Source organism: Triticum aestivum, chromosome 2B, assembly GCF_018294505.1.
Source record: "Triticum aestivum cultivar Chinese Spring chromosome 2B, IWGSC CS RefSeq v2.1, whole genome shotgun sequence".
NCBI classification, from domain to species: Eukaryota; Viridiplantae; Streptophyta; class Magnoliopsida; order Poales; family Poaceae; genus Triticum; species Triticum aestivum.
This window is the reverse complement of record NC_057798.1, coordinates 631,297,413-631,321,475: the sequence shown is the minus strand read 5'-3', so window position 1 is coordinate 631,321,475 and position 24,063 is coordinate 631,297,413.

Genomic DNA, 24,063 nt, shown 5'->3' with positions numbered 1-24,063 from the left:
ACCGACTCCTGCCTGCATCTACTACTATTACTCCACACATCGACCGCTATCTAGCATGCATCTAGAGTATTAAGTTCATAAAGAACGGAGTAACGCATTAAGAAAGATGACATGATGTCGACGAATTAACTCAAGCAATATGATGAAAACCCCATCTTGTTACCCTCGATGGCAACAATACAATACGTTCCTTGCTGCCCCTACTGTCACTGGAAAGGACACCGCAAGATTGAACCCAAAGCTAAGCACTTCTCCCATTGCAAGAAAGATCAATCTAGTAGGGCAAAATAAACCGATAATACGAAGAGACTTGCAAAGATATCAAATCATGCATATAAGAATTCAAAGAAGAACCAAATAATATTCATTGATAATCTTGATCATAAATCCACAATTCATCAGATCTCGGCGAACACACCGCAAAAGAATATTACATCGAATAGATCTCCAAGAACATCAAGGAGAACTTGGTATTGAGAATCAAAGATAGAGAAGAAGCCATCTAGCTAATAACTATGGACCCGAAGGTTTGTGGTAAACTACTCATGCTTCATTGGAGAGGTAATGGTGTTGATGTATAAGCCCTCAATGATCGAATCCCCCTCCGGCAGGACGCCGGAAAAGGTCCCTAGATGGGATCTCACGGGTACACAAGGTTGCGGCGATGGAAAAGTGGTTTCGTGGCTCTCCTGGATGTTTTCAGGGTATAAGAATATATATAGGCGAAGGAACTAGGTCAGGGGAGCCACGAGGGGACCATGAGGGTGGGGGGCACCCTACCCTCCTAGGCACGCCCTCCTGCCTCGTGGATTCTTCATTACGTCTCCGACTTCATCTCCAAGTCATCTGGTTTGCTTTCGGTCCAAGAAAGATCATCGCAAAGGTTTCATTCCATTTGGTATTCCTTTTTCGCAAAACTCTAAAATAGGCAAAAAACACAATCTGGAACTGGGCCCTCGGTTAATAGGTTAGTCCCAAAAATAATATAAAATAGCATATAAATGCCCATTAAACATCCAAAACATATAATATTATAGCATGGATCAATAAAAAAATTATAGATATGTTGGAGATGTATCAAGCATCCCCAAGCTTAATTCCTGCTCGTCCTCGAGTAGGTAAATGATAAAAACAGAATTTTTGATGTGTAATGCTACCTAACATATTTATCCATGTAATTTTCTTTATTGTGGCATGAATGTTCAGATCTGAAAGATTCAAGACAAAAGTTTAATATTGACATAAAAATAATAATACTTCAAGCATACTAACAAAGCAATCATGTCTTCTCAAAATAAATGGCCAAAGAAAGCTATCCCTAAAAAATCATATAGTCTCGTTATGCTCTATCTTCATCACACAAAATATTTAAATCATGCACAACCCCGATGACAAGCCAAGCAATTGTTTCATACTTTTGATGTTATCAAACTTTTTCAATCTTCACGCAATACATGAGCGTGAGCCATGGATATAACACTATAGGTGGAATAGAATGGTGGTTGTGGAGAAGACAAAAATGAGAAGATAGTCTCACATCAACTAGGCATATCAACGGGCTATGGAGATGCCCATCAATAGATATCAATGTGAATGAGTAGGGATTGCCATGCAACGGATGCACTAGAGCTATAAGTGTATGAAAGCTCAAAAAGAAACAAAGTGGGTGTGCATCCAACTTGCTTGCTCACGAAGACCTAGGGAACTTTGAGGAAGGCCATCATTGGAATATACAAGCCAAGTTCTATAATGAAAATTCCCACTAGTATATGAAAGTGACAACATATGAGACTCTATCATGAAGATCATGGTGCTACTTTGAAGCACAAGTGTCGAAAAAGGATAGCAACATTGCCCCTTCTCTCTTTTTCTCTCATTTTTATTTGGGCCTTCTCTTTTTTATGGCCTCTTTTATTTATTTATTTATTTTTCGACCGGTGTCTCATCCCGACTTGTGGGGGAATCATAGTCTCCATCATCCTTTCCTTACATGGGACAATGCTCTAATAATGAAGATCTTCACAATTTTATTTACTTACAACTCAAGAATTACAACTCAATACTTAGAACAAAATATGACTCTATGTGATTGCCTCCAGCAGTGTACCGGGATGTGCAATGATTCAAGAGTGACATGTATGAAAAAATTATGAATGGTGGCTTTGCCACAAATACGATGTCAACTACATGATCATGCAAAGCAACATGACAATGAATGAGCGTGTCATAATAAACGGAATGGTGTAAAGTTGCATGGAAATATATCCCGGAATGGCTATGGAAACGCCATAATAGGTAGGTATGGTGGCTCTTTTGAGGAAGATATATGGTGGGTGTATGGTATCGGAGAAAATTGCGCGACACAAGAGAGGCTAGCAATGGTGGAAGGGTGAGAGTGTGTACAATCCATGGACTCAACATTAGGTATAAAGAACTCACATACTTATTGCAAAAATCTATTAGTTATCGAAACTAAGTACTACGCGCATGCTCCTAGGGGGATAGATTGGTAGGAAAATACCATCGCTCGCCCCCGACCGCCACTCATAAGGAAGACAATCAATAAATAAATCATGCTCCAACTTCATCACATAATGGTTCACCATACGTGCATGCTACGGGAATCACAAACCTTAACACAAGTATCTCTTAAATTCACAACTACTGGACTAGCATGACTCTAATATCACCATCTTCATATCTCAAAACAATCATAAAGAATCAAACTTCTCATAGTATTCAATGCACTTCATATGAAAGTTTTTATTATATCCATCTTGGATGCCCATCATATTAGGACTAATTTTATAACCAAAGAAAATTACCATGTTGTTCTAAAAGACTCTCAAAATAATATAAGTGAAGCATGAGAGTTCAACAATTTCTATAAAATAAAACCACCGCCGTGCTCTAAAAAGATATAAGTGAAGCACTAGAGCAATATTGTCTAGCTCAAAATATATAAGTGAAGCACATAGAGTATTCTAATAAATCACGATTCATGCATGTATCTCCCAAAAGGTGTGTAAAGCAAGGATGATTGTGGTAAACTAAAAGGCAAAGACTCAAATCATACAAGATGCTCCAAGCAAAACACATATCATGTGGTGAATAAAAATATAGCCTCAAGTAAAGTTACCGATAGACAAAGACGAAAGAGGGGATGCCTTCCGGGGCATCCCCAAGCTTAGGCTTTTGGTTGTCCTTGAATTTTACCTTGGGGTGCCTTGGGATCCCCAAGCTTAGGCTCTTTCCACTCCTTATTCCAAAGTCCATCAAATCCTTACCCAAAACTTGAAAACTTCACAACACAAAACTCAACAGAGAAATCTCATGAGCTCCGTTAGTATAAGAAAATAAATCACCACTTTAAGGCACTGTTGTGAACTCATTCTTTATTTATATTGGTGTATATACTATATTCCAACTTCTCCATGGTTCATACCCCCCGTTACTACTCATAGATTCATCAAAATAAGCAAACTACACGCGAAAAACAGAATCTGTCAAAAACAGAATAGTCTGTAGTAATGTGTAACTCTAGAATACTTATGTAACTATAAAAATCTTACAAAATCAGGAAAACCTGGGGAATTTGTGTACCAATCCATATCAAAAAGAATCAGATCAAAATCATGTTTCTGTGAATTTTCAAAACTAATTTACTAAGTGTAAAAGTTTCTGATTTTCAGCAGGATCAACACAACTATCACCGTAAGCTATCCGAAAGGTCTTACTTGGCACAAACACTAATTAAAACTTAAAACAACATATAACCGGGGGATAGATAGATTATTTATTACTAAAAAGGATCAAAAAGCAAAGAACAAAAATAAAATTGGGTTGCCTCCCAACAAGCGCTATCATTTAACGCCCCTAGCTAGGCATAAAAACACGAATAGATCTAGGTATTGCCATCTTTCATATGCAATCCATAAGTGGCTCTCATAATAGATTCATGAGGCAATTTAATTTTCTTCCTAGGAAAGTGTTCCATGCCTTTCCTTAACGAAAATTGGAATCTAATGTTTCCTTCTTTCATATCAATAATTGCACCAATCATTCTAAGGAAAGGTCTACCAAGAATAATAGGACATGTAGGATTGCAATCTATATCAAGAACAATGAAATCTACGGCCACATAATTCCTATTTGCAACAATAAGAACATCATTAATCCTTCCCATATGTTTCTTAATAGTGGAATCCACAAGATGCAAATTTAAAGAACAATCATCAAATTCACGGAAACCTAGCACATCACACAAAGTTTTTGGAATCGTGGAAACACTAGCACCCAAATCACACAAAGCATAGCATTCATAATCTTTAATTTTAATCTTAATCTTAATAGTAGGTTCCCACTCATCAGAAAGTTTTCTAGGGATAGAAACTTCTAGTTCAAGCTTTTCTTCAAAAGATTGCATCATAACATCAACGATATGTTTACTGAAAGCTTTGTTTTGATTATAAACATGAGGGAAATTTAAAATGGATTGCAACAAGGAAATACAATCTATTAAAGAGCAATTATCATAATTAAATTCCTTGAAATCCAAAATAGTGGGTTCATTGGTACCTAAAGTATTTACCTCTTCAATCCCACTTTGATCAATTTTTGCATCTAGATCTGAAAACTCCGAATCATTGGGACACCTTTTAACTAAAGTTGACCAATCTCTAGTCCCATCTTTATCAAGATTCATATTGGAAAACAAAGATTTTCTAGGAGTCACATCAATCCCTTTTAGTCTTCATCATTATTATCATGAAAAATAGAAGAACACGCTTTTACAAACCAATCTTTTTAGCACGCATCTTAGCGGTTCTTTCTTTGCACTCATCAATGGAAATTCTCATGGCCTTGAGAGACTCATTGATATCATGCTTAGGTGGAATAGATCTAAGTTTCAAAGAATCAACATCAAGAGAAATTCTATCCACGTTCCTAGCCAACTCATCAATCTTAAGCAATTTTTCTTCAATCAAAGCATTGAAATTCTTTTGCGAACTCATAAATTCTTTAACACTATTCTCAAAATCAGAGGGCACCTTATTAAAATTTCCATAAGATTTGTTGTAGGAATTACCATAATTATTAGGAATTACTAGGAAACGGCCTAGGATTACAATTGCCTCTATACGGGTTGTTACCAAAATTGTTCCTACCAACACAATTCACATCCATAGATTCATTATTATTCTCAATCAAAGTGGACAAAGGCATATCATTAGGATCAGAAGAAACACTTTTATTAGCAAATAATTTCATAAGTTCATCCATCTTTCCACTCAAAACATTAATTTCTTCAATCGCATGAACTTTTTTACTAGTGATTCTTTCGGTGTGCCATTGAGAATAATTAACCATAATATTATTTAGGAGTTTAGTAGCCTCTCCTAAAGTGATTTCCATAAAAGTGCCTCCCGCGGCCGAATCTAAAAGATTTCTAGAAGCAAAATTCAATCCGGCATAATTTTTTTGTATAATCATCCAGAAATTCAAACCATGTGTAGGGCAATTACGTATCATCAATTTCATCCTCTCCCAAGATTGTGCAACATGCTCATGATCAAGTTGCTTTAAATTCATAATATTGTTCCTAAGGGAGATGATCTTAGCGGGAGGAAAATACTTAGAGATGAAAGCATCTTTACACTTATTCCATGAATCAATACTATTTTTAGGCAAAGATGAGAACCAAGTTTTAGCACGATCTCTAAGCGAAAATGGAAATAACTTCAATTTAACAATATCATTATCCACATCTTTCTTCTTTTGCATATCGCACAAATGAACGAAATTGTTTAGATGGGATGCGACATCTTCACTAGGAAGGCCAGAAAATTGATCTTTCATAACAAGATTCAACAAAGCGGCATTAATTTCACAAGATTCAGCATTAGTACTAGGACTAGTCCTGGCCATCTCAGGCCCGGCCCTATCGGACCACCCAGGCCCGGCCCTAAAATCCAGGGCCTAGGCCCGATGGGCTTGCTCATGGGTCGGGCTTGGGCCTAAGTTTTGAGCCCACCAACAGGGCCTAAACGGGCTTGGGCTTGGCATATTGGTATTTTAAGGAAGAGGCCCGGCCCATGGCCCTAAGCCCTAAGGGCTTTTGAGGGCTTTTTACCAGATGGGTCGGGCTTGGGCTTGAAAAGTAGGCCTGATGGCAGGGCCTGGGAGGGCCTGGGCCTCAGTTTTCTGCCATGGGCTTTTTTAGGCCCGGCCCAAGCCCGGCCCGGCCCGGCCCATGGCCAGATATAAGTAGGAGCAATCAGAATGCTAATAAAATCATTGTTGTTGGTGTTAGAAAAGTCACACGATTTAGTATTATCTTGAGCCATCGTGACAAAGCAATCAATCCAACACACAAGCACACAAGAAGCAAGCGAAAAGAGGCGAACGGAAGAGAGGCGAAGAAAAGGCAAAGGTTTTTGAAAATAGTTTTAGAAGTGGGGGAGAGGAAAACGAGAGGTGAATGGCGAATAATGTAATGCAAGGGAGAAGATCTTATGATGGGTACTTGGTATGGCTTGACTTGACGTAGATCTCCCCGGCAACGGCGCTAGAAATCCTTCTTGCTACCTCTTGAGCTTGCGTTGGTTTTCCCTTGAAGAGGAAAGGGTGATGCAGCACAGTAGCGTAAGTATTTCCCTTAGTTTTGAGAACCAAGGTATCAATCCAGTAGGAGACAACGCACAAGTCACTGAATACCTGCACAAACAACCAACAACTTGCACCCAACGCGATAAAGGGGTTGTCAATCCCTTCACGGTCACTCGCAAAAGTGAGATCTAATAGAGATAGATAAATGGTAAAGTAAATATTTTTGGTATTTTGGGTTTATAGATCGGAAAGTAAAGATTGCAAAATAATGGATCAGAAACTAGCAAGATGTAAACAAGATTCAATAATATGGAAAAGAGACACGGGAGCCATAGGTTTCACTAGTGGCTTCTCTCAAGATAGCAAATATTACGGTGGGTGAACAAATTATTGTTGAGCAATTGATAGAAAAGTGCATAGTTATGACGATATCTAAGGCAATCATCATGAACATAGGCATTATGTACGTGTCAAGTAGACCGACTCCTGCCTGTATCTACTACTATTACTCCACACGTCGACCGCTATCCAGCATGCATCTAGAGTATTAAGTTCATAAAGAACGGAGTAACGCATTAAGAAAGATGACACGATGGCAACAATACAATACATGCCTTGCTGCCCCTATGTCACTGGGAAAGGACACCGCAAGATTGAACCCAAAGCTAAGCACTTCTCCCATTGCAAGAAATATCAATCTAGTAGGCCAAACTAAACTGATAATTCGAAGAGACTTACAAAGATATCAAATCATGCATATAAGAATTCAGAGAAGAACAAAATAATATTCATAGATAATATTGATCATAAATCCACAATTCATCGGATCTCGGCAAACACGCCATAAAAGAATATTACATCGAATAGATCTCTAGGAACATCGAGGAGAACATGGTATAGAGAATCAAATAGAGAGAAGAAGCCATCTAGCTAATAACTATGGACCCGAAGGTCTGTGGTAAACTACTCACACTTCATCGGAGAGGTAATGGTGTTGATTTAGAAGCCCTCCGTGACCGAATCCCCCTCCGACAGGACGCCGGAAAAGGTCCCTAGATGGGATCTCACGGGTACAGAAGGTTGCGGTGGTGGAAAAGTGGTTTCGTGGCTCTCCTGGAAGTTTTCAGGGTATAAGAGTATATATAGGTGAAGGAACTAGGTTAGGAGAGCCACGAGGGGCCCACGAGGGTGGGGGGCGTGCCCTCCTGCCTCGTGGATTCCTCGTTGCATCTCCGACTTCATCTCCAAGTCTACTAGTTTGCTTTCGGTCCAAGAAAGATCATCGCAAAGGTTTCATTCTGTTTGGACTCCGTTTGGTATTCATTTTCTGCAAAACTCTAAAATAGGCAAAAAAACAGAAACTGGCACTGGGCCCTCGGTTAATAGGTTAGTCCCAAAAATAATATAAAATAGCATATAAATGCCCATTAAACATCCAAAACAGATAATATAATAGCATGGAACAATAAAAAATTATAGATGCATTGGACGTATCAATCCGCTCTCGTCTCCCTATGTGAAGGCCATCCATAGCACTCACGCTTATCTTGCGCATTTTAGAGTATCCACTTTCACTTGTCTATGAACTGCACAAGCAACCCATTAGTCCTTTACCGCAGACGCGGCTATTCGAATAGATCATGTTAACCCTGCAGGGGTGTACTTCTTCACACACGCTCTCGCCACTTACCGCCATGTACATGTCATCTATCTCGACAACCTTCAAGAGGAAGCCTGGTGAAGGTGTCGGCCACAACCTAACTAACCACACAAGTCCCTAGTCCAGGTTTATTGCCTATTCAGGTTCCATCCGCAGGGAGTCCAGCCGAGGTATCCACTACAGCCCCGAATGATGTGTGCAGGGTTCCCGAGGCACCAAATGAGCGTCTCGGTACACCGTACCACGTACCTGCCGCATCACAGCCCACCCCTAGGGTCAGTGCTGCGCATGGCCTCCAGTATATTACAAACACCAGAAACTACTTGCAACTCCTGAACAGAGGACAAGGGCGGTTAATAAGTCAAGAGGGTCCATTGGTTTCGGGCCCAACGCCTGGTAGTAACTGTTCTTGGATCACAAACACTAAACTCACTTCCTGAGGATGGTTTCAATGAGACAACCCACCATGTGCTCCTATGTGGCCTCTCATTGCTACCTTTACCAAATCATGTTCACACACTTAGTTATCAACAGTAGGACATGTTCGCACCATTCCAATCCATACCAGATGAATCAGACCTGACGCAACTCTAAGCATAGCAGGCATAACAAGCAAACCAAAATGAGTAGGCACATCACGGCCCAAACAACTCCTACTCATGCTAGTGGGTTTCAACTATTTACTATGGCAAAGATAGGTCATGCAGAGGAAAGGGGTTCAACTACTGCAGCATATAACAGTTGAATTGTTGTTGTCCTAATGCAGTAACAAAGAGCAGGAGCGAGAGAGTGGGATTGTATCGGAATGAACAAGGGATTTTGCTTGCTTGGCACTTCTGAAGATAGCATAGCTCTTCATCGATGTCATCGATCACATCATCAGAACAACGTCTATTGAGAGGGGACAAACACTGGAACAGAGAAAGAACATAGTCAATGCAATGCAACAATATGATGCATGATCATGACATGGAAATATGTTTTTATTGAGATAATGCAACTAGCAACACAGTTAAATGAAGTTGGTTTGAACCCAAGGTTCAAATCCATACTCCACATGTGGTTATTTAAATGTCATTCACTTTGTTTGTCCTAAATAGTAGCCAAAAGTTGTTCTAACATGCATGAAAATGGTAAAGATGGAAAGAGTGGATTTTCTGATCATTTTTCATATATAAATTATTTCATTTGGAGTTATAGATTATTTTCTATGAATTTTTGAAGTTTTGGATATTTTCTGAAATTTCCTGGTTTATTTTTAATCCAGAAAATATGTTATAGCGTCAGCATTGTGTAAGTATGACATCAGCAGGTCAACTGCACTGACCCAGGTCAAACCTGACAATGGTTAGTTCGCCTAATTATCAAGTTAGTTGGTGATGGGGCCCACTTGCCAATGACCTAAGGCCACTAGGTTAGCGCCTAATCTGTAGTTAGGTTGGCATTTAAACAGGGTTAACTCGCCGGTGAGGTGCCGCGGCGGCGGGGTGGCTCGGGAATTGCCTACGGGGCACAGATCGATGCACCAATGGGCTCTCTAGAAAGCTTGTGGGACGGCACGTCGGGAGGTGGCGGTGGCCGAGCATGGGATGGTTGGAGTCGACGACGGTGAGCACGGATGCGGAGGCCAAAGCTCGGGCGGGTTGTGGGTTCAGTGTTGCAACTCGCAAACCAACCAACTAACATGCTAGCCAAGCTCTACGTGCGGCCACGAGCTCGTTGGACGCTAGGCCGTGACCAAATGGTCATCAGAGTGTCGTCGGTGGGTTTCGGCCTTGACGGAAACAGCGGCTAGAGGACGTGTTGGAGTGAGGTAACAGGGGGGATAGAGAGAGAAGCTCATGGCAGGGCTAGCAGAGGCGACAGCGAAGTCGGGGAAGCTCCGTGGCCGGCGCAACCGATGATGACGTCCGACGGCAGATGCGGCGGTGGCGAGCTCAGAGGCGTCTCTACAGGGCGTCCGGGCTCGTGGGATTCGTCATAGAGGTGCGCGGCAGTGAGGCGGAGCTCGTGGACTAGCTTGCTGGGTGTGGAGAGGTTGGTGGCCCTGGGGAATGGTGTTGGCGGCGACGGCCGTGTTCGGGTGTGCTTGAGAGTGTTAGCTTTTGAACTCTAGACCAGATCAACCAGGATCAGTAATGTACGTGTATGTGCTAAGCTAGCACACACACAGGCAGCTGGATGGATTCTCCTACCACACGTACGTGCAACTCGACTTTATCGTGTCTCGGCGTCGTCGGCGAAACACTTGCGATACTTGGCGACGGAAGAAACAGATCGGAAGATTTCTTTGATAGCTATAGGCTCGTGTCGAGCCTGCTACTTTTCTTTGTATTGATCTTTTTCTGGTTGTGTTACAAAGGGGCAGGGTAGATACATATATATACTAGGCTATACCTAGCAATACTAGTCCTACACGGTAACTACCTCCAAGCCCGTATCGGACAAGGAGTATTATGTCATGTTTAATTCTAACATTCACCCCCTTAAACATGACATACTCTTTTTCTGCGACCTAGATCCCAAACACAATTGCTCGTATGCTTTACCTTTGGCATTGCCTTCGCCGTTTCTCGTAGCATCTGAGGGATCGTCTTTGCTGTCGTCGGCTCGTCCGTAGCTTGACGCCAACGCTCCTCCTTGATCGCGTCTTCAACCTTCACCAGTTCTTCGGTGCTTGATAAACTGTCATTTGGACCATCGAGGGGACATATCTTGAACCCGAGCGAGACCAAACTTCGGTCTAACTTTGCGTTCCAAGCTCTTGGCGCTTGCTTCAACCCGTAAAGTGCCTTCTTGAGCTTGTAAACTTTCTCTTCTTCGCCTTTCTTCTCGTAGATAAGGGGTTGTTCCACGTACACTTTTCCTGTGAGGTCACCGTTTAGGAAAGTGGATTTAACATCCATATGATGAATCTTCCAATCCTCTTGTGCTGCCAAAGCTAGGAGCACTCTCACCGTCTTGATTCGAGCAATCGGTGCAAACACCTCCTCATAGTCAACTCCTTGACGTTGTACGTAACCCTTTACGACGAGACTTGCCTTGTGCTTCACAATGGTACCCTTCGTGTCCTTCTTCAACTTGTAAACCCACTTCAAACCTATGGCCTTTTGGTTCGGAGGTCAGATTACCAAAGTCCACACGTCATTGCTCTCAATCGCCTTCATCTCCTCATCCATGGCGTGCATCCAACTTGAACTTTTGCTCGCCTCTACGAAGTTCGCCGGCTCCTCAACTCCGAGTAAACACAAATCGGAGTACTTGAGTGTAATTGGCTTTGCGTACTTGTAGACTTTCTTGAGGGGCTTGTAGCGACGAGGCCCGAAATAATCCGTCGTGGCTTGCGAAGGGGGCGACACAAATTGTGTCGGCGTAGATGCACTTGAGGAAGACGGTTGAGTCTTGGGCGTGGTAGATGCCGGGTCGTTGGCATCCGCGTCATCGGCGTAGTCGTCGTGATCGTGACCATCATCTTGATTGTCATCATCACTATGCTCCTCGTTGTCGAGATCTCCACCCGTGTCGTGCACGTCATTGTCGCTATCACCTTGCAACCCATGCGCGTTGTCATTGGTGTCGGCACCATGGTGATCACTACCATTGCGGTCACCTTGGTTGGGTGTCTTGCCAACCACCTGGATATCCTCCCTTGCATCATCATCAGTTGGCAATTCAACTGTGAATATGTTACCGTTTGGAGCATCGTCTGCTGCGCTCCAATTCCATGCTTGATTTTCTTCAAACACAACATCGCGTGAAATTCGTAGACGCTTGGTTCGTGGATCGTAGAAGAGGTATGCCTTGGTGCCGGAACTCCTCTCGTATCCAATGAACACCATCTTGGTGCTACGATCGGCAAGCGTTGAGAGATGCGGCTCCGCCGTCTTCACATGCGCCACGCACCCGAACGTCCGTAGATGAGACACATTCGGCTTACGTCCGTAAATTGCTTCATACGGAGTCTTGCCGATCACCGCCTTCGTTGGAGCCCGATTGAGAAGATAGACCGCTGTCGAGACAGCTTCTCCCCAAAAAGTCCCCGGCAAGTTCTTGCTCTTGAGTAAACTTCTCGCCATGTCAACGACGGTTCGATTGCGCCTTTCAACAACCCCGTTCTGCTGTGGCGTATAAGGTGCCGTGAGGAACCTTTTTATGCCAATCTTCTCGCAGTAGTCGTTGAATTCGTTCGACGTAAACTCTCCGCCGCGATCTGTCCGTAGAGCGTGAACCTTCAGCTTGTGTTCCATCTCTGTTGCAGCCTTCAGCTTCTTGAACGCTTCAAATGCCTCATCTTTAGATCGTAGGAGTACGACCCACATGTATCTCGAGTAGTCATCTACCACAAGGAAAAAGTACTTCTTTCCTCCGTGAGTTGCTGGGGTGATAGGGCCACATAGATCACCATGGAGCAGCTCGAGTGCATCACTTGCACGATAGGTAGACTGAGCAGGGAACGGCCTGCGGTGCTGTTTTCCAACCAAGCACCCATCACATACTCGATCGACATGGTCAATAAACGGCATCCCAGATACCATCTCCGTCTTCGACATCTTCTTCAAGGCGTAGAAGTTAACGTGTCCAAATCTAGCATGCCATAACCACGAATCATCATCACTCCTGGCGAGCCAACACTCCGGTTGAGTTTGATCAAGGTTGAGGATATAGAGCCTGTTCCGCGTACGATTCACATGTGCTAGCACGTTTCGGAGGTTGTCGAAGATCGTCATCACTCCGTTCTCAATATCCACCTTGCATCCATTCTCATCAAGTTTCCCGACAGAGATGATGTTGTTGCGAAACCGTGGGATGTAGTACACTCCGGTGAGTATGCGATGTTCTCCTGTGAGACCCTCGAAGAGGACAGAACCTTGCCCGCAAATCTCCACATTTGAACCATCACCGAACTTGACCGAGCCTTGAACATCATATTCTAGCTCGAGGAACTTATCCTTGCACCCCGTCATGTGGTTACTGGCACCCGTGTCGAGATACCACGACACGTTCTGGCTCCCGGATAACTTTGGTGTTACTTTTTTCTCATGAAGTAGCACCTTCCGGTTTGGTTTTACAACCGCTGTTTGGACGAGATCACAAACTTCGGCCATCAGAAGACCTGGATGTTCGTCTTCCTGCTTTGCCAAATTTGCCTTGATCTCCCGCTTGTTAGGCTCCACGAGATCACAAACTTCGGCCATCAGAAGACCTGGACGTTCGTCTTCCTGCTTTGCCAAATTTGCCTTGATCTCCCTCTTGTTAGGCTCCGGACAATCCTTCGCAAAGTGACCCATCTCGTTGCAGTTATAGCACTTGACCTCGGACATATCCAAGTTCCGTGGCTTCCGCTATTTAGATCGGTCTGCCTTACCACGACCTTGTGGCTTGCCTTTTCCTTTGCCTTCTTCGGTTTGTCCGTCGCGCTTCGCGTTGCTTGAGCCTTCGCCAATGTTGCGCCTTCCTTTGCTACTTGGGGACTCCCAATCTGCGTGAGTACATGAGTTGGTCACCACCTCCTCCTTTGCCTTTCCGACAACCACGAGCATTCTCTTCCCATGTCCGCAAGCGTCCGTTCACCTCCGTTATGGTCATGTCGTCGATGTCGTAAAGCTGCTCGAGCGTGCCGATGATGTACGTGAATTTATCAGTCACTGAACTGAAAAACTTCTCCACAATCTCGGTCTCCTCGAGCTTTGCACCAAGCGCGCGGATCTCTCCCACCAAAGTAGTCAGACGCATGGCATAGTCATTCACCGATTCAGTTTCCTCCATTTGCAACTTGTGAAATTGGCGCTTCAGCACTTGTGCCCGAGCCTTCGTGACACGATCTTCTCCGATCCTCATCTCTTTGAGTGCGTTCCACGCCTCTCTTGCTGTCTCGAACTCCGCCAATGTCATCAGCACGGAATCCGGCACAGACTGGGCTATGGCGGCCATGGCACCTTCGTCGCACTCCTCGTTGACGTCGTCATCCGTGATGGCCTCCCACACTCGAAGGGTTCGGAGAATGATCTTCATCTTCACCGCCCACACGCCGTAGTTGGCGTCGGTGAGCATCGGGTACTGGATGGGGATGTTGCGATGCACCTGTACGTTGGCGCCGCCCGTTCTGCCACCACTTGTTGCTGACTTGCCGCCCTTCTTCACATTGTCTCCTTTCTTGTTCGCCTTGGAACCGCCGTTGCCGAACTTGACCGACTCAGCGTCGCTGTCCATCATCGTAGATCGTAGATCGTCGAGGCTCTGATACCAATTGTTAGCTTTTGAACTCTAGATCAGATCAACCAGGATCAGTAACGTACGTGTATGTGCTAAGCTAGCACACACACAGGCAGCTGAATGGATTCTCCTACCACACGTACGTGCAACTCGACTTTATCGTGTCTCGCCGTCGTCGGCGAAACACTTGTGATACTTGGCGACGGAAGAAACAGATCGGAAGATTTCTTTGATAGCTATAGGCTCGTGTCGAGCCTACTGCTTTTCTTTTTATTGATCTTTTTCTGGTTGTGTTACAAAGGGGCAAGGTAGATACATATATATACTAGGCTATACCTAGCAATACTAGTCCTACACGGTAACTACCTCCAAGCCCGTGTCAGACAAGGAGTACTATGTCATGTTTAATTCTAACAGAGAGAGCGAGACAGAGGAGGGGAACGAGGGCGAGAGTGAGAGGGTCAGGCTTGGGAACGTGCGTGGCGCTCTTAGGCGTCTCCAGCGGTGAGCTAGCAAGCAGGAGGTGGCCAGGCGCGTGCCGGTGCGCCGCGGCCACACGCTCATCCTCCTGGCAGGGGAAGAAGACGACAGGGGAGGCCCAGGTGGGCTGGGCCGCCAGCTATAGTGCTGGGCCGCACTGTGGTTTGCCAGGTGAGTCTCTCTCTGTGTGTCTTTTATTTCTGTTTTTCTATTTGTTTGCCTCTGTTTTGATTTAGTTTAACACCAAATCATTTTAAAACTTCATGAAAATAATTGTGTGAACTAAGTGGTCTCACTCAAAGCCACACAACAATTTTCAGAATTATTGAACTTATATTTAATATATAATAAATATAGATTCAATTCAAATAATTATTGGGTTGGCTCAAATGCCCAAAATAATTATTTCTGAGCTCCTATAAATATTGACTTGAATTTTACCTCTACCAATATTTTCAAAGAGAAACAAGAACATTTTCTTGGACCTATTTGAAGCAGTTTTTATCTTGATCATTTTCAAAATGATTTCTAAGGCTTTCACATATCCCCAATTCAAATTTATTTGAATTTTTTTTAAACATGATGCTCACATGGAAGCTAACCTAGGTCATTACCAGAAGCTAGGGATGTGACAATAGTACATCATTCTATCTCGAAATGAAAAACATTTTACTTTATGGGAGTTGGTTTATTTAATGGTCCTAATTTTCACGATCAAAAGGCTTTATGTACCCATGTTGGCAACACAATGAAAAAATGGGCGGTAAGCCTTTAGTAAGTGGTACCGCAAAACTTTATAAATCAAACATCATAGGTTTGATCATAGACTCTTTCTTTCACAAGAAAAACATAATGTTAATGGTTTTGGCAATACCAATTGACTTATTGTTACTCACATAAAGAAATGTATGTTCATAATCGCAGTAAGTGGTTTAATGATGTTTTCTACCGATATGTCTCTGTCGTATCTATAATTTTCGATTGTTTCATGCCAATATTCTATAAATATACTTTTGGCAACATGTTATATTATTTTTGGGACTAAGAGCATCTCCAGCCACGCCCCCAATAGCCCCCCCAGGCGAATTTTTAGCGCTTGTGGCCGAAAATCGGCCCAGTCGCGCTCCCAGGATCTCGTTTAGCGCCGGTTTGGGCGAAATCTAGAGCTGGCGATCCCGCCCCGAACCCAAACGACCGGGTGTCGCCTGGGCGTGTCGGCGGAAGCGAAAAGTGGCGTGGGGCCGCTCTGTCGGCGACTGGAAGACTTTTTCCCACCGTTTCCTCCCCCTCCTCTATTCTCCATTCCTCCTGCCAAACCCCACCTCCACCCAGTCGTTCTGCCTGCCATGCCACCGAAGAAGTACATGATGCCGCGCGCCGCGACGGATCCCGCCGCCGCCGAAGCAAAGGAAGCCTAGGGCTCCGCTGTCCAGCCCCCTGGCATGACTAACACCGAGTGGAAGGCGGATGTGGAGTACCGGGAGGCCGTCATCGCCGACAGGCGCAACAGGGCCAAGAAGGCCGGGGAGAAAGTGGTGCATGCTGCGGCGGCGGCTGCTGCGGAGCATCCGGCGGCCGAACAAGCGGAGGCGGCGTGCGCGGCGATGATGAATACACCCGGGCATCCGTACGCGGCCTGGAGCCAGCAAAGCGTCGGCTCTCCGGCCCGATTCTCGTCGTCGCCGCACCCATGGAGCACACCGTCGCCGAGCTATGCCAACGGGGACGCCCATGGCGGCTTCAACCCCAACGTCACCTTCCCCCATGAGCGGCCAGTCCAGCGCACACCCTCGCTCGCGTTCACCGGCGTGCAGTACCCGCCATACACGTACTCACCGCCTGACTACGCAGCCTCATCGACGCTGCCTCTCCGCCGCGGCCTCTACTCACAAGCCTCTTCCTCGTCGCATCTCGGAGAGGCCAACACGGCGGAGGCCGACATGGAGGACATCATCGCAGCCGGCTCGGCTGCGGCCGCCGCTTCCCCCGGGTTCGCTACGCAGGACCTCACCGACGTGGACGATGAGCTCGACTACAGCGAGGAAAAGCCGGAGGAGGAGGAGGAAGAGGAGGAGGAGTCGGCGCCGACGAGGAAAAACAACAAGAAGAAGAAGGCGGCCAAGTCCGTCGAGCCACGCATCAAATGGGCGTCCAAGGAAGAAGAGTGCCTCGCTGAAGCATAAAAGGTCGTCTGCCTCGACCCGGTCACCGGCACGAATCAGAGCATCGAGACGTATTGGGACCGCATCAAGGCCGAGTTCGACGAGCGGAAGCTCGTCGACCCCTACTTCAAAGGCATGCACATGAAGCAGGGGTCAAAGGCGATGGCGAACCATTGGTCACTCATTCAAACGGTGTGCAACAAGTGGCATGGGATCGTCGACGAGGTTGCGGCTCGCCCGGAGAGCGGCACCAGCGTCGAGGATCAGGTATCGCACGCCGTCCTTGTTGCTGCCTTTCTCCGCGTGCGCGCTCTTTCGCCTTGTGCGCGCCCTGGGCGTGCCCTGGCGCGCGCTCTGGTGCCGACTGACGTTCTTTCTCGGTGCAGCTGCTGCGCATGTTCGACATGTTTTGCGACGACAACAGCGATGCAGACTTCAAGTACCTCCACGTCTTCAAGCGGATCGACAAGTGCGAGAAATGGGCGGCCGTCCGATGCACCCTCGCCAAGGCCAAAGAGACATACAAGCCGGACATGCCGACAGCGGGTGCGGCTGATGGATGCCCAAACGGCAACAAAGGTGCCAAGAAGGCAAAATACGCCGAGACGGCTGCCGCGCGGGTGCAGGAGTCCATCGAGCACTGCATCGCCGACGCCAAAACTAGGGCTGCCGAGTGAGAGGAGAAAACAGAGGCGAGGTGGGCTGTTTTGATGACGAACAGCGCCTTCAAACTAGACTTGCTCCGCCAACACTGCCGCGAAACTCAAAGCTCAAGATGCCAAGAAGAGGAACAACGACCTCGCCTTCTTGATGGGCAGCGCTAACATGCTCCAGAGCGGCGACGAGAAGCTCAAGGCATGGTTCTTGGCCGAGCGCGGCCTCATCCTGAACCAGATACCGACGACGCCGATGCCACCGGCCCAGCCCGACGGTTGATGACGACGAGACCAGGGCCGACGATGCCTCCGCCTCTGCGACGCCCAGCCCCACCGATGATGCCTCCGCAGCGCCCAGTAGCACAGAAGACGCGCTGAACAGCCAGGAAGCCGCGCCGATTACTCCCAGCCCACGTACGCTGATGACTACGCCGTCGGAGGTTGAACTTGATGCTTGATGTACTCCTTCCGTGCCCTTCCTTTTTTGTACGCCGAACTACTGTGTGTCCTTTTATTTTGATCGCCAAACTGTGGCACTGAGTCGCTGAACTATTGTGATGATCGCCGGTTTGTTGTTTCTTTGAGCGGGAATGATGTTTTTCGAATATGGAGCGCCTTGGGGGGCGCCTGGGCACGCGACTGGGGAAAAATGAACCCCAGGGGCCGATCTAGCGCCGGCTCGCCCCTAGGCCGGTCTTTTTCGGTGCCCTGGGAGGCCGAATGGCTGGAGATGCTCACATATTGATCCAGTGCCCAGTGCCAGTTCCTGTTTGTTGCATGTTTTTTGTTTCACAGAATATCCGTATCAAACGAACTCCAAACGTGATAAAAATTTACGAAGATTTATTTTGGAATATATGTGAATTTTTGGAAGAAGAATAAACACATGACGTTGCTCGAGGGGCCCACTAGGAATTAGGGCACGCCCAGGGGGTAGGGCGCGCCATGGTACCTAGTGAGTACCTCGTAGGTCAGTTGACCCCCTTCTTTTGCTGCAAGAAATATAATATCGGGAACAAATCACGTTAATGTTTTAGCCTGATCGGAGTTACGGATCACCGAAAATTTAAGAAACGGTGAAAGGCTAGAAAACAGGAATGCGAAACAGAAGAGAACAGAGAGAGATCAATCTCGGAGGTGCTCCTGCCCCTCCACCGTCATGGCGGACATGTACCAGAGGGGGAACTCACCTTGCATCTAGGGGGGCAAGGAAGAAGAAGAAGAAGGAGGGGGGCTCTCCCGCCTCTCTCCCCGTGGAGCCAGAACACCACCAGGCAATCATCATGATGGCGATCTACACCAATAACCTCGCCGCTGTCATCACCAACTCTCTTCCCCTCTATGCAGCGGTGTAACACCTCTTCTCCCCACTGTAATCTCTACTTAAAAATGGTGCTTAATGCTACATATTATTATCCATTGATGTGTTGCCATCCTATGATGTTTGACTAGATTCGTTTTGTCCTATGGGTTGATTGGTGATCGTGATTGGTTTGAGTTGTATGTTTTATTTTGGTGTTGTCCTATGGTGCCCTCCTTATCGTGCAAGCATGTGGGATTCCTGTTGTAGGGTGTTACAGTATGTTCATGATTCTCTTATAGTGGGTGGCGAGAGTGGCAGAAGCTTATACCCAAGTAAGGGGGTTGTTGCCTATGGGGGTAAAGAGGACTTGATACTTAATGCTATGGTTGGGTTTTACCTTAATGATTTTTGGTAGTTGCGGATGCTTGTTAGAGTTCCAATCATAAGTGCATATGATCCAAATACGGAAAGTATGTTAGCTCATGCCTCTCCCTCATATAAAATTGCAATAATGATTACTAGTCTAGTTATCGATTGCCTATGGACAAATCATTCTATTGTGCTACAAAATCTTTCTACTAAACAGACCGATCCGAGATCCACAGCTCGAGACCCCATCGACTGGTGCTGCTGTGACTATTTTGCCTTCTGGCGTCATGCGCTGCTGAAAGAGCATGGTGTCCTCATGTGTGGTTTTGGTAACTGATGACATTCTCTATGGACTAATGGTTGCCTTGAGTTATATTCGAAGGATTTGTCCATAGGCATTTCGTGCAATCCATTTGTTGGTTTTGAGGAGATTATGTGATGACCAAGGTACTAGTCAAGGAATTATACAAAGATTGGTCATAGAGAAGACATGATACAAGGTTGATCACAACTAAGTCAAAGAGTGAATCAACTTGATCAACACACAAGAGTACAAGATGTACCAAGAGGGATCAATTGAAGTCCATTTGTTGGTTTCAAGGAGATTATGTGATGACCAAGGTGCTATTCAAGGAATTATCCAAAGATTGGTCATAGAGAAGACATCGTACAAGGTTGATCACGCCTAAGTCAAAGAGTGAATCAAGTTGATCAACACACAAAGCGTACAAGATGTACCGAGATGGATCAAGTGATCCCATGGTATGGTAAGCATTGTCCATTACGCTTTTTGTACTAACCCATGGCCTACATGAGAGTTCTATGTGGGGTTAGGTATGTTTCCATGGGCTTGTGTCAAGATGAAGATCGCATACAACCCATGGATGATGACATCAAGTCAATATTGTGGTGTGCAAGTTCAAGTGGAGCATCACAAAGAGATCATGCTTGAAGTTTTCCATTCATTATGGTGACAATGTGCTTGTGAAGATGTGCTGAAGAGTGGCTCACCCATAGTGGAGTATGGGGGCGCAATCTAGTAGTCATCATTGAGCGAGTGCAATCAAGAAAGGTGGTCCAACTTGAGGAGGTCAAGATCGTCATCATCTTGCTCAAGTGAATTATGCGCAAGGCAAAGGTTTGCCCTTGATAGGTTTTCTGTTTTACCGGTCTCATGGTGGTAGTTGGGAGACTGGGTTGTAGGATCGATTGTCGTACTATCAAGGGGGGCTCTCGAGTGAGTAGCTTGATTGTATCATTCATAGAGAGTTCAAACCATTGCATCCTTGCATCATATTTCTTGGTTCTTGTTTGGTGTTTCTCTTTGTGATTTTTAGAGCTTATATTCATCTTCGTAACAAGCTCGAGTTCATCGAAAACGGAGTTCATATGCACCTTCTATAATGTTTTCGATGATGGAGTTTCTGCCGATTCTTCATTCATAGAGGTTTCACATCTCCATATCATTGGCATTTTTATACCAACACATTTTACTATGACCAATAGTTGTTGGAGCATACTTGTCGTCATCTATCCAACAAGCTTGAGTTTGTTGTATTCGGAGCTGATTTGTAGTAGTTATAGCAGTTTCAGTATTGGAGCATCCTTGTTTTGCTTGGGTAGTTTTTCTGTTTTAAGCGGTGGTACTTCTCCCCCGAGCGTACTTCGGCTTTCTTCTACCACAACCACTTCCGCTTATTTTTATTCTTCTATTGCCCAATCTTCTCGAGCGGTAGTAGAGATCGGTAGTACCTCTTATAAGCGATACTACCTCCCTGAGTGGTAGTACCTCTCTGGCAGGACTTTTTCTGCCTTGCTGGGCTGTTTTGACCATGCTAAGCGGTAGTACCACTCCCCCGAGTGGTAGTACCGCTTGAGAACGGCTTGTGGGTATAACAGTTGGATTCGGGGTGCCTATTTAAGGGGGCCTTCTTCCCCAATGGTCCCTATCCTTTGAGCTCATGTTTGCCCCCCATTGTTGACCTTCTTTGAGCTTGCTATCTCTCAACCCTCCAATGATTCTTGCTAGTTCTTGAGGGAAAAGAGAGAGGAGATCTAGGTCTATATTTCCACCAATTACTTTCTACTCTATGTGAGGGGAACCCCTTGGATCTAGATCGTGGACTTCTTTGTGTTCTTCTCTTTGTTCTTCCTCCATAGCATTAGTTGTTGTGGTGGGATTTGGAAGAGAAGGACTTGGGCACTCCGTGTGCCCTTGCCATAGCATTTGGTGCATAGGTTTGGGTTCTCCACGGTGATGTGTGGAAGTGAAAAGTTGAGAAGCTTATTACGCTCGGGTGTTTGGGCACCCTAGAGCTTGTTGCTCTTGGCTTCTTTGGTGCCCTAGATAGTTGGTGTTGCCAAAGCTCAACCGTTGTGGTGTAAAGATTTGGGAAAGCATTGGGGTCTTCAATTAAGTTGTGTAGATTGCCCCAAGAGATTTGTGCGGGTTCCAGTGACTGCCCCCATGGGTTGCCAAAGTGTACGGGTACCGGCGACCGCCCCCAAGGGTTGCCATTTGTACAGGTTTGATGACCGCCCTCAAGGGTCCCTTAGTGGAATCACGACATCTTGTATTGTGCGAGGGCGTGAGGAGATTGCGGTGGCCCTAGTGGCTGCTTGGGGAGCATTGTGCCTCCACACCGCTCCAAACGGAGATTAGGATCCGCAAGGGTGTGAACTTCGAGATACATCGTCGTCTCCGTGTGCCTCGGTTATCTCTTACCCGAGCCATTTATTTATGCACTTTACTTTGTGATAGTCATAGTGTTTCATGATATATATCTTGCTATCACTTAGTTGTTTATCTTGCTTACTAAGTTGTTGGTGCACATAGGTGAGCCTAGTTATTTTAGATTTTGTGCTTGACAAATTAAATGCTAGTTTTATTCCGTATTTGTTCAAGCCTAAACCGTAATTGTTTTTAAGCGCCTATTCACCCCCCTCTAAGCGACATCCACGATCTTTCAGCTGCTAGAAACTGCAAGAGACTCCCCATACCGGCTCCTATTGCGACTCTGATGAGGAGTAGAATGAAGTCGGTTTGGGATATGCGGGTAGTTTGCTTGTTGTACGACGGTTGTTTTCAACATCTCGATCGCATTCCTGGCTTCAATCTCCACTAGGATATTTTCGCCGATTGGGATCGCAACGAGGTTGTGTGTCGCCGACAGTACGTTATCAACCAGGTTTGAAAATGACTAGTTGGTGTCTGAAAACGCCTGGGCTAATACTGGACTGTTTGGCGCTGGACTGGTGACTGCAGGTGAGCCGGTGGCTGTAGCTAGGCCATATTCGAGGGAGCATCTTGGGTCAATTGCGGTATGACAAGTCCTCCACCCAGCGCGCCTGCACCAGTTCCTTGTACTGCCGGAGGAGGTAGATTATGCGGTGTTTGGAGCAATCTGGCGGGCTCCATTGCTACTGGAAGCCGGCTTTGGAACCTCCTCTGATGTACCGCAGACACCTCGTGCTGATGAAAGCTGAGGTAGATCCCCTCGATCTCTAGACGCCTCCTGGATGACCTCAGCCCGAGCTTCAACCAGACGTGCGTTCTCTGCGTTGATATCCTCCTGAACCTTGGCCAGCTCCTCACGACACTTTGTGATCTATGCATAGCGTGCGTTCGCATTTTTAGAGTTACTGGATCTGAAAGGAGCATGCCAAGAGTAGTCATCATCTCCATCAGTGCCTGAGTCCCTGATCTTCTAGAGTCAGTGGCCGCTAGCGCGGTGGTTGCGGCTCCTGCGACATTGGATGGTTGATCTGACGTGGCCTCGGTCGGGTTACAGCTAGTTGACGTGTCCGTGATGAAGTATCCATGCGTGTCGTGCCGAGATTAGTTCTGGTCCTCTGCCATGTAAATTGTAGTGTGACACGTCAGCTCGTAGGGCTCTGGGCAGATCTCATCATCCGAGTAATCTCCTAGTCTTTCATCAAAAAGTGGAAGGATTGACTCGGTTTCTCCGACCGATGACTCATCATCCAAATTGACAAGTGTATCGCCTCCGGACACCGAATAGGCGGTCGGGGCTGACTCCTGCGTGATTTTGCCGATGAAACTGATGAAAGCATTAGTCCGGCCGGCTTTAACCTGGTCGGGTTTGGTCATGTGTGCAGTTTCGATGAAGTTGGAAGCAGTCGGCTCTGGTCTGAACCCGTCGATGAAGACGTGGATCTTGCAGATGGAGACCCGATATCCTGACTCAATAGAGTCGGCCTCGGGACCCCGGCCAGCGTCATCGATTTAGAGCTTCCCGCATTGGCTCTTCATCATCCGGCCGACCGCGTGCCTCTCGATCCCTGGAAGGGCTCCCTCCAAGAACTCAACACCATTGTGCGCTGACCCCATGGTGGGCGCCAAGTGTTGTGGTTTTGTCACTGCAGATGTCCTCGTGAAAGGACAAAGTTGTGAAGCCATCACAACTAGGTGGTAGCTTGGCCGGGGTTGATCCGAAACGAGGGACACAAGTTTCCCTGGGTTTGGCCCCTCACGGTGGAGGTAAAAGCCTACTCCTTCTTGATTGATGTTGACGATGATCTCGTTTACAAGGGTGCTTTCTCGCTAACTAGCTCTCGAGGGATTGTAACTTGTCCTTTGACGCCTTAGGA